The 12479-nt window shown below is 37.3% G+C and overlaps 1 protein-coding gene across 7 annotated transcripts in view; it reads left to right on the top strand.

Annotated features, from left to right (window-relative positions):
• The first annotated feature begins 211 nt into the window (after window positions 1-211).
• The window catches only part of LOC122541729 (myelin transcription factor 1-like protein), a 438359-nt gene continuing 426091 nt past the window's right edge, over window positions 212-12479 (top strand). For 4 of the 7 annotated variants that reach the window (XM_043678643.1, XM_043678679.1, XM_043678690.1 and 1 more), the window contains exon 1: window positions 212-540. The gene's annotated coding sequence lies outside the window, so the exon portion shown is untranslated. Of the gene's footprint in view, window positions 541-2892; window positions 3071-3213; window positions 3457-3493; window positions 3693-12479 lie in introns of those variants that run through there. The other 3 variants (XM_043678668.1, XM_043678649.1, XM_043678658.1) reach the window with 3 other exon arrangements.

Raw genomic sequence — 12479 nt, forward strand, 5'->3', positions numbered from 1 at the left:
CAAGGCGATATTTTGTAAGAAAATCCATAATCATTCATTAAAAAACTCAGAAAATTCAAATATAAACGTTAACCTGCCTGTTATACCTGTTTCAGAGTGTGTGATTTTCAGAACTGACAACCTTATTATGCAGCACCTCTTATTATTGATATTATTCTGCTCTCGGTTGCCATGGCCACATAGCAAGAGACATTCAATTTTCTGTGTTCCATCATCATTATCTATGAGGCCATCTGTTGTGGAAAATGAATTCAGCCTCATTTGCATGACTGATAAGCTTTTTTTTATCTATTTAACAGAAGGTCATATGCCGGGGATTTGAAGCTGGTAAAAAGATGTGAAAAAAGCCTATCGAGAGGATGAGTGGGAGTGTGTGCATTAGTGGATGTATGTGGAAGTATAACAGATCCCTTAGGCCTGGTAGCCTATCGTGCTGCATTTGTCATCCTTGCCAAGGCGACATTTTTACCTAGGCTTCTGCACAGCGAAGAGTGTTGTTCCCTGCAGTCTGGTTCAAGTCACAGTATTTTGCTTATTGTGGTGGGTGTAGTTTGGTTTTCTCTTTTTTTTGTTCCCAATTTTTCTGAAGAGTCTTCTCACATTCAAATATTGCTAATGTGGATTTGATGAGACTCCTTGCTTTTTTATTTGTATCTGTGCTGTGCTCGAGTTACTGCGTTGAATGAGAAAGTAGGAATAACACAGGCAGTGCCGGCTATGATTCAGTTATATTCAGGCAATGGTTTAAAAAAAAGTCAAGAAAAATGGGCATTTCTGTGAAAATGCTGCATAATGCCCTTTGAGTTTGTTTATTGAATCCGGTGGTCCCGTATTCAGTTGTGTTTGTTGGTTACTAATGATAGCTGTGCACCCTGTCCGTTCTGATATGATATTCAGTTATCTGCCTTCTAAGCTTCTGGTAAAACTTGATCACTGATTGTTATTTCTTGAACCGATTTATTTGGTATGAAGTCAGGGCACACACTTAAAAGTGCTTGGAAGTTGCTATGTTTGCATGTGCCTATAAATATTTGCTGCCATATTTTCAAATAGTTTGCTCAACTTATTGTAAGTAACGAAAGCCACATTTGTTATCGAACAAATATAAAAAACATATTCTGAACTTCCATAAATGTTCAGACAAGTAAAAGGAAAAGAGCCACTGCTTAGAATTAGAGTCAGCAGATTTAGGCCATAAATTGAAACTATCAAACTTGAGCGATGTGATAGAACTTTCAAAATGCTGTTTTCAATTTGTCTCAATTAAATCTTCACAAAATTAGTTTGAATGCTACAAAGTTCTGAGTCAAGGTTAACATATAGAGGGTAAACTTACTTTAGAATAGTTTAGACGTTCTCTTAAAACTATACAAAGTAGAATTATTTGGTCTTGATATAGTTTACCTTTTAAGTCTCATCACATCACATTGACATAGACCACCATAATTTTCAGTGTCTCTTTTACAAATTTTTTAGTACTTTGCAAAGCTTTTATTGCTTTACTCTGGAGCTGCTTAATATTTTCAAACCTCTGTATGCTGCAAAAGCAAAATATTTATTCAATTATTTCCAAGTTTGGGAACCAGTAGTAACAGCTTTATGTTAAAATAAGTATGGTGCTATAGTTCACTGTTTTCTGTGGCCTGTCATTGCTTTTTTTTGTGAAGTCACTTTTGAATTATTCTAATTCCAAGATTAATTTAACCGATGTGATTATTTAAGGATGTACATTTATCTACTATAAATCTGTGAGCATTGCTATTTGGGTTTATATATAAATCTATCTGCAGGTGATTTTAAAGGGTAGCTTCAATTGGAAAATGTGTTTGAATGGCCCGTCAGCACTAGGAGCTGTCCATGGCTGACGTTCTGAGCTCTGACTGACCCCCTACCGGCTAATAGGCAGACTGAGAATTACTCTTTTGCTTTACCTTAGTTATGCGTCATGCTGATTTGTTAGCTAAGGATGTTTCCTTGTGTTGGGGACTTAATAATGCGTCCAGCGTGCTTCTTGTTGTGATAGGCGCAGAATATATTTGAGCATTCCAGTGTTATTTTAGAATGCTGCTTTTCTGAAGTCTTAATTGTAAAACTAATCAAATTGTGCAACTTGACTACTCTGAAACTTCTTAAAATCAAAGTGCAAAGTATTACATTGGGTATCTGACAGTACTGATGAAGATATGAGCACATACAGATTAATATAGGAATTAATTTAGGATATAAGTCAGTGAATCATGATTTCCTAATTGTATATCATTTATGATTTAGAACTTACACATTTGTAATGCTTACAATATTTTAAAAATCTCTTTAAAAATAGCAAACTTACAAGAATGTTTTCATATTAAATATTTCCTGGTCAGCGTACTCTTTTTGTACTGTTGTGTAATGTGACAAATACTTTTTATAATTTCTGCAGTTGGAGATATAATGCATTGATTTGTTTTTTGGTAGTATAACTATGGGGAAGTTTAGGTACCTAATTTGGTTGACAGTAGCAAGTGACAAATGTGGTTCACAAGGTGCAAAGGAAATTAATGCTCAAATGTTTAGCATGATAATTCATATACTTCATCCAATTTAAAAAGTAATGATGTGATGCAGATCACTCAGATTATTACTCTATACTATCTTTAAAGTTCAAACTCTAATTTTCTTCCTGTAATTTGGTAGTTTTCATTTTTGTTGACTTGATTGATATATCATAACTATGTATTTAATGTAATGACCTTTTGCAAATTTTTGAGTTTTTAAGTGTACATCAAGATGATAGTTTTTTTGTTCACAGTTTCAGCTTTTCCCTATATTACATTATATACAGCACTGCACATAATACCAGGCACATACAGCTCCAGAGATTCAAGGACCCATGGGTACTGTATTAGTAACACAAGGTATACAACCCCAAACCGTGGTCTAGTAGAATCGATCACAGAATTGATGACAGTGTTAGAAAACACTTGTCACGTATGCTTCCATTGTTCTGATATCCATGAAATTTTGGCCACACATTTTGATTTGGATGGAATATAACTTTTCCTGATCTAACACTCTAGCTAAGGAAGAGGTAAGTCAGCAATATGCTGGTGATTTTAAACTGCTGCAGAAGGATTGTCTCTTAAGGGAGCTCATATTTGATGCATGCTACATAGCTAGGCTTTCTGCAGTCTCTTGTCTGTCTGATGCCCTTAAGCTGAGGTTGTGTTTGATTCAGCAGCCATCGCGGAGTATGAGCACTTACTCTTTTGCTCCCTTTTATTGTTGTTTTTAACTATGAATTTCAGCTTCTGTCTTGGCCTGTTGATATTTCCACTAGGACTATTATCACTTTTGTCCATGTGGCAGAACCTATTAGCATACAGATGAACAGCAGTGATCTCCGGGAGTTTTGAAAAAGGCTGGAGACATACAGGTGAAATGTGCAATTAGACAAATGGAGAAAAAAGTACTGAGGTGGGTGAGAGTGTTGAGAACCAAGTTCATTGTTGAAGTTTACTATTTTAGGACAGACTAAGCAATTTGATGGATGTTGCACTGCAATATGCAAGCCAGGTTTTGTTTTTGCTTTTGGAATGTTTCCTTGATAGTCTCAGGCCTAGTTGAGAGTGCAGAATCTGACTGCAGTGGATAGGGAGTCCCTGATCTCGCCGACTCCTTTATGTCTGGGAGGTCACTAAACATCCAGTAAGGTAATTATTGTTTATTTTGCGTGTTTTTTGATATAAAGCTTAGTTCAGTTGTTGTTAAATGTGGATTTGAAAACTGTTGTTAATTATAAAAGGAAAAGGAAGTTGAAAGTTTAAAAATTATAATGGAAGTTTCTTGAAATATAATTTCTTTCATGCAGCTTGCCAGTCAAATAATTTTTAAATTGTCTGAGCTACATTTGTGGATATTTGTAACGTGTTGGTGTTCCTGACAAGTTTGGTTTCATGATGAATAAAGAGGAAATAAATCAATATTACTGAATGCATGAGATTATCTATCCTAACCTAATTTTCTGAATGCAATTGTTATTTATAATTATGTACTTAGTATTTATAATTAACTGTATACTTCAGGCACTGATTTTTATTCTCAGTCACGAAAGAATGTGTACATTTTGTTATTCCAGAAATAAATAGAACAAATATAAATAAAAACAGAGTCTCTAAGTGAGATAACAAAATGCAGAAATAGGAGGTTTATAAAGCAGCAGCTAACAAATTTCATTGACAAACTTTTGATAGTAGCTGAAATGCTGAGTAACAAAACTGTAAAGATTCAATAGCACAGGCAGCATGTATTAATTTTATTAAACCAGCCGCATAAAATCCAAGTGTCTGCCTTTGGCACCACGGAATTAATTTAAAAATACTGCAACTGGAGCACTACCTATAAAATGTGGAAAGTATGCTTCAGTGTCTAATAGCTACTTAAAGAAAAACATAGTTTGGAGTCCAAGTATTGATAAATTATTTCAAATAGAATGGAAAATGATAGAAATCATTTCTGAATCACAGTTTTCCTTTCCCTTATAGAGAAATAAAATAGTTAGCCTTTTTCTATTTACGTATGGTTAATGTAGAATTTTCCCTTCCACTATCTTTAACTTATTGCATATAGAAGAATTCCACCATATGTCAAATTAAATATTCATTGAATTACACATCCTAGTATTTAGTACAGCTTCCTCGTTGACTATAAATAGATCAGGAACACTAGCAATACAAAGTGAAAGAAAAAGCAAGAATATCAAAACAGTACCAAACACATAGTTAGTTATTTAAACATCTTATCATCATGACCATAGCTTCCTTATAATGTTACCTAGCAACAGTTTTGAAACAAAATTGAAGAACTATGATCACAAGGAGATCTGGGTACTGTAAATAACGAGTCAACATTATGTGTGTAACCAGTGTATGATGGTAAGAGATAATGTACAGCTTTTGTGCTAGTACTTGAAATTGCAGGTCCAACGTACGAAACTGAATTGAAATTTAACATAGCACGACAATGTGTTTTTCTTTACATTGAAATGAATCACAAGGTCTTTGCACATTTTAACAGAGACCGCATCTTCTTTTGTCACAGTGTGTCTGGCCTTTATTTAAACTGTAAAAAGAGAAGATCAAAACTGCACAATGTAATTCATTCAAAATTTATCCATAGTGTTATTCCCATCTGAGCAAGTACCCAGTGCAGTCATTCCCTTCAGTGTTTTCCATTCTATTTCAGTGATACAAAGTATTTTTTTAAGTTGTTTAAAAAATCCTCGACACTGGTGCCTGTGACTGTAATTTCTTTTCACTCACCTTGTGAATATACTTTAAATTGAGGAAATTAAAAGGGATGATTTTAGCAGTATTATTGTCAGCCTGTCAACGGACAAATCTCTTAAGTTTTTCTTTGCAGAGAAGAAGTCACACTTTGAAATTACTGCATTATTATAGATATTTGAATGAGTTAGGTATATTCGCCAGAGACTGAAACTTTTCATGCACATTTTTAAGATATTAATAGGTGCTTAACTTTCTCTTGGATTGGAGGTTCACTTTGAGTTTAGTCCCATGTCATGATGAGGTATGGAATATTATTTTCATGTGCCTTGAGCTTTTCAATTTTTGAAAAAGTTGAATATTTCCAAGTAACTAAAATAATAACCAAATCTGTACTGTATTGAATGAAATTACATAAATCACTCGAGGTACATATGTGTATTGCATGTAAACCAACAAGATCGGTAGTTGATTATTGGTTGTTTACATATAAGGACTACATAGTACCACTTTCTGTTATTTTGAGTGATAAAGGATAAATTGTGGGTGGTTGGTAGCATATTTATTTTACTTCCTTACATTCCATCGATTTACTTGTGTTAAAATCGAACAACAGACTACCCCAGTCTCAACCTCAGCAGTTTTCACAAGTTAATCCGTACTTCCTTGGCCATGAAATGTTCTGTATAAAGTTGTGTTAGAATGTTGATGTCAAATGATCAACATTTCTATTGTTGTTTCCAAAGTATGAATGAGTTGAACAAACGACAATTTTTAGTAGGGGATGTTTAAATCCAAATTACCTTTTCTAATCCTGAGCTGATACAACATGGAGAATGATTGAGTTATATAAACAGCTATTGTAAGGATCTCCAAATAAGTGACTTGTAAACATAAGATTTATTTTCAAGTTAGTAAAGCAATTTTAAATCTGTGGCTGTCTCAATGTTTCTCAGTCTTTGAGGAAAGGTTGCATTGATCTCACTGTACAGAAGGATGTATTGGGATCTCAAGCTGTGTTTTGAAATATCGGGACATTAATTTTAATCTTCCCTGTCTGGCAGTAAAGGAGCAAATAGAGCTTTAAAATTTGGGGAGGGGGTGGAATCTACTCACAGTTCATTGCCATTTTAAAGACACTCCTGATTTTCATGGAGCAACTGACTCAGTTTAGGAACTGGTGGATGCTAAAGAATAGTTTTAAATAGCAGTTTCATGACCTTAGTTTCATCCTGATGCAATATTAATTGTTCAGATGCAAGGCATTCCTTGCAAACAACCTATTCAGTAAAGCCTCATGAATTTGCCTTTAGAAACTGAGTGATAATCTGTCAGAGAATTTAAAGGGACACGCGCCCCATTAATATTGATCAATATGGTTTCTATGCTTTTGTGATCGGTGTATCGAATTCAATATTGGGAATAGTGAAGTCATTGTTATCAGTCTCCACTCCACACTGTGTTTCCAGATTAGTGATTCCATCCTTCTCCCTAATAACAATCTGAGGTTAAATCAATTTGTTTGCAACCTTGGTGTAACATCTGATCTTGAGGTGAGCTTCTAATGGCTGCATCATCACTAAGACTGCATGTTTCTATCTCTGTACTGTTGCTCAACTGTGCCCTTGTCTTATCTCATTTGGTGCTGAAACCTTAATTCCTATATTTGTTTCCTTTACAATTGACAACTCTAGTGCATTTTTGGCATTTTACTTTCTGTAAACATGAGATAATTCAAAAATCTTTTAAGTCATGGAAAGTCCCATTCCCCTATCACCCCTGTACTCATTGACTTACGTTGGCACCTGGTCAGTGATGCTTTTCCTTGAAAATTCTCATTCTTGTTTTTGATCTCTCAGTGGCCTCAGCTCTCTCTATCTTGGTAATCTCCTCCAACCAAACATGAAGACATTGAATCTCTTCTCTGGACAACCTAGGAGAACAATGTGCCAGGAGGTGGTTAACCTTTTAAGAAGCATCCTGCTCCTACTGGAGCAGAGAACCATCCTTCACTGGAATCTCAACAGTTCACCTCTACTCTGAACTTCCACCTCATGCCCCTTTCAGACTGCCTCAGGGGACATCGTTACCATCTCTCAGACTTGCATTGTGCAGCAGGTCACCAAAGATTTCTTAATCAGAACCAACTAGTGCATTGGCAATGGATGCCAGCATCTAGAGTGGAGGACTTGTGACTGAGACTGGCTTCCCTTGTGTTCAGAACACTATTGAATGACAGAGCACAGAGATTCTTCCTTCTCATGGGGTAGGGTTAGCATTGACCAACTCGCGTGATCACCATTAACAGATTCTGCACGTTTCTGTAAAAATTCGCCGGCAGCTTCAGTAAATATTTTGTCCCAAGATCTTTCCTATCTCAACCCTCTGAGTAGATTACAGGATGGAGGCTAGGGGGTAAGGAAATCACCATCTCCACACCTGACTGATCAAACCTCTCCCAGTGTTCCTCTCAACACCCTGGAACATTATTCATATGAAAAAAGGCTTAGGACCATCGGAAATCTCTTTGGCATCTTGGTACTTTGATCACCCTGTGGATTCCCTGCAAATTGACTAAGACAAGCTGTGTTGCACCACAGTAGTTTGCTGCATTCTGCATAACATAGCAGTATATTAAGGACTGGAGTGGAGGGGGCAAAGGAACAAGGGTCATTATCATTGCAGAAGAATTAGGTGCAAATGAAAGAAAGCTGGAAGAGAGTTTGGATTGAGAATATAAGATAAATCTTGTCTTATAAAATATACCTTTCTTACCTTCAGTTACCAACCTTTCTCTTTCTTGGAACTTGCCTCATTATCAACATCTATCTCCAGCCGATTCCTTTTGTAACTGCTCACAGAAATGCTGTTTTACATGAATGCTCAATTATATTATGTAAAGCACAAGATGCAATTAAGGCCTTTTTTGTCTACAGACTTTCCCTACTTTTAATTTGTAAATTCTGTAACTCCTCAAGGCAGATTTTTGTTTTTTTTGCTGTTTTACTTTAGTTTAATCAAGAAAGTGTGACTTGTGTACCATGGCAGAAACTCACTGTAATTCCTACAGGAAGTATTGCATGATGTGCCATATGCTGTGACACCATTCTTTATTCTCCTCTGCATTTCTGGAACCAAGATCCATTCCATAACTTAACTCATGCTTCCCAGGATGTCAGACATTTGGAATTCCTTAGCCCTTGCCTTAAACAAGTCTAGCAATGTGCAACTGCCTGGACATTTTGTAAATAACTGGCCCCTGCAATGTCATCTTTCCAACATCTCTGGTAACTATATATTTTTAATAGTTTTGTGTTTGGAACTTCAGTTTGAATTGTCCCATGTTATGAACATTGATATCTAAACATTGTACAGATTTATTTCAGGATACCAGGCAACAATTTACAAAATGGCAGCTTTCGTCCCCCTAGTGACCTTTTGAGGTGACCTGGAGGAAGTCCTAAATGCAATCTGTGTGATGTGCAGCACAGTTATTCTCAGACAGGGTGACAATACAAGCTATAAAATTGGCCTTATTGTCCATTGCTTTCGGAGAGAAGAATTGAGCAAGATTGGCAATGCTGATTGTTATCTGATACTGTTGCCCTTTGCAATGTCAGGTCAGGACAACATTGGTTTTGGATGCCATCTCCCTGGTAGTTGAATAGTTGAGGCCTTTGAATTGAACAGTGTCATCTCAGGTAGGATATCGAATGGTCACCAGCACTTGTGGGGAGGAGGGAACCAAAGTTGCTTATTGTTGATGTTCAAAAACTCAATACAACATCATAAAAATGTTAAAACCAGCTATCTAAAATGACCATGCAATGACAAACCCGTTCTCGTTGATGCTTTTCAACGATTGAGAGTTAATCTCAGCATTAAGAGGCAGGCAGCGTGTTACACCAACTTATTATCAATCCCAAAGGTGTCTATTATTGCCTTTAGTATATCTCAAGAACATCATCATGGTGCTCACTATGGACGTTTATGCAGGCTTAAATTCTGGAACAGTCAAAATCATTCTCCTCCAAAGAGCCAATTTCTCAGGCAAATTGTTATCCATTAGAAATTAGGCATTGACTGTGGAATTCCTCAGAAAGTCACCCACACCACATTATTCTGACAGAATTGGAAATCCTGTTAACACATGTAAATGGGATTCCTCGTGATTTTCCAGTGAAGAAGGGTTGACAGCGCAAGAATTTCACATCAAGAATAATTGTGGTGCAATTTCCAGTCTAGTGTCTATTTTTTCTGTTGAAGCATTGACTTATACTGGGTCATTGTTCTAGGTTTGTTTGCAGATCTCCTCAGCAGACTAATAGTAATTCTGAATTAGCCGCAAATTTGACATATCAGTTGTCTGTTTATCATGCAGAGCAGTGCTATTGTCATTTCACAGAACTTGCTCTTGCCACCCAATGAGAGAAAATCAGTTGGTCCAGGAAAGTGTTACCGTGTTACTGAGTGCCCAGTTTACAACTTGCATTTTGCCGGCAGAGGTTTGCCTGTGCATTTTGGTCATATGTTGAATGGTTGATAGATGGAGGGTAAAAAATCATTTCAAATTCAGATGGTAACAGAAATACAGTGGAAAGAACATGACAAATACAGCAGTTCTTAAAAACTGCCAGTTTATGATGAGGATGTTTCCGTAGCCAAGGGCTGAAATTGCAAATCAGTCATAATTTATCTCACATTTATTTATGCAGAAAGAAACAAATGAAGGATTTTCTATTGTCCTTTCTTCAAAGTCTGAAGTTTTGTATTTGGCATTTATTACATATCATTTGCCATCTGTCGCTTCAGAACTAATAGCCAAGATTTCAGTTTGCAGGTGTGCTGTTTGTGAGGGGGTGCTATCTGAGGTTGGAAAATCCAGAAAAGTGGGTTCCCACTTGTCTTGTTGAAATTAAATGTATGATTTTTTAATATATATTCTTTTTTGTCTGTGTGTTTCCCACCCTCTGACAGCTTGACTGACAAGCTTCAGGCCTTTAGACATGAAATCTGTTTCATAAGGCTGGGGTTGATGGGAAGTTTGAGGGAATGAGAGGGAAGAAGGGAGGGATATGGGATTTGTTGCTGGGCCAAAGGGTCTTACTCCTGAAGAGGGTTCTCTGGTGCCCTGAAGGTTAATGACAATGGAGCGGCAGAGGAGAATCTGCTAATGAACCAAGGGAGCCAACAAGTTTGTGTCTGGAGGAAGCACTTCCGCTCCTCTTGGCCCAAGATCACTGCTGTAAGGGAACTCTTCTCAATTTAACCCTTAACACCTCGTGGAAACTGATGAGTTTCCTGAGGCTGTAGTTTAAACTAAAAATTAGGCTCGCAACATTATTATAATAGCTAAATGGCCAACCTTTTTACTGTGGCACTGGGAGCTTGATGCAAGTTAGCTTCCTGATTCAGATCTTTGCATTTTAAATAAACTCTGATTAAATATCACCCATCTATTTTTGGGATGGAAATGTGTTGCTGGAAAAGCGCAGCAGGTCAGGCAGCATCTAGGGAACAGGAGAATCGACGTTTCGGGCATTAGCCCTTCTTCAGGAATGAGGAAAGTTGGTCCAGCAGGCTAAGATAAAAGATAGGGAGGAGGGACTTGGGGGAGGGGCGTCGGAAGTGTGATAGGTGGAAAGAGGTCAAGGTGAGGGTGATAGGTCAGACTGGGGTGGGGGCGGAGAGGTCGGGAGGTGATAGGGCAGACTGGGGTGGGGGCGGAGAGGTCGGGAAGAAGATTGCAGGTTAGGAAGGCGGTGCTGAATTTGATGGATTTGACTGAGACAGGCTGGGGGGAGGGGAAATGAGGAAACTGGTGAAATCCAAGTTCATCCCTTGTGGTAATTTTTGGGAGGTAATGTGCAGCTAGGTTCAACCCAATGGATGATTCCATATATTTTTTGATACGGTAATGCTCTTTCAATATTTTTGTATTCACTTTCATTCTGTCCACTGTGTGTCAGTAATCAAATGTATCACTTTCTCATTACGTGTGGTGTTCCTGCAGACTTGTAAACTGGAAAACATGGCATACCAAATTAGAGGCATCCTCATACTCAACAGGAAAACTAATGTGGTAAAGCTATCAAAGTCATGGGTATGTTTTATAATTATCTTTCCTGGAGTATTACAGCATAAACAAGGCCATTTGGTCCATCCAAAATTAACCTCATTGCCTTGCTCTCACCACTTGGCATCGTATCTGTTACTTACAAATGATGGAGAGGATGAATAACCTGTCTTTAGAAAAGTGCCTTTTGCATCCTGATGATACACCAAAGTGTTTTACAGTTAATTAGGTACTTTTAATCTGTAGACACTGCCTGATTATGAGAAATTTGTAGAGTGCAACTTCCTACAACCTGCGATATGGTAATGACCATGTAATTTTTTTTTGTGTTGATTGAAGGATAGAAGTTGGCCAGGAGTTTTGGGAGAACGCCCCTACTCTTAACAATAGTTCCTTTTTTTCACATCAGCATGAAAGGGAAGAATGACTCACTGATAGTGAAGCCCTCTTTTAGTATTGTATTGGAGTATCTGTTTCAGTAAGAATTGTATTTCGTCATGTGGCATTATGCCATACAGTTCAGGAAAGCTCTGGGGTTTGAGCCCTACTTTGTGCAGAATGAGACGAATTCAGCCAATAATGCGGTCTTGCAATTCAACGATTAGCCTCAGTTTCCCTGCTACAGGGTTGGAGCCAGATTGCTGTCAATTTCTGACATGCTTGTACATGAATATTTGAGATAAAGACAGGATCAGGTCCATCTGTGATAAACCCCAGTAGCCCCCGTAACCCACTATCAATCCCCACGTGTGAAGCGTGACTACTTCAGCATGCAACTGGGAGGATGCCAATTTCCAGTCAACCAAGCAACGCATCTAGCAAAACCTTCAAAACTAAAATGAAGAAGATGGGCATACATATTCCAATTTTCTAATGAAACTAGAAAGTAATAATCTGTTACTTTAGCTGACTGTTCAAAGTTAAATTGTATGAACAATACACATGCATTTTTAGCATGTAATGGGATACCCTGAGTGAATAGCTTGGTCAGAACTGTTTTTATGTATTTACTATTGTGAATTAATTCAAAATATGGCGGCTTATAGTAAATTCTTCTTTGGTTCAAAGAATTTAAGTCTAACCAAATGTAGATTACAACTGAAATGTAAGGAAGCCAAGTAATGTGGCGAAAATATATC

Source organism: Chiloscyllium plagiosum, chromosome 3 (genome assembly GCF_004010195.1).
Source record: "Chiloscyllium plagiosum isolate BGI_BamShark_2017 chromosome 3, ASM401019v2, whole genome shotgun sequence".
NCBI classification, from domain to species: Eukaryota; Metazoa; Chordata; class Chondrichthyes; order Orectolobiformes; family Hemiscylliidae; genus Chiloscyllium; species Chiloscyllium plagiosum.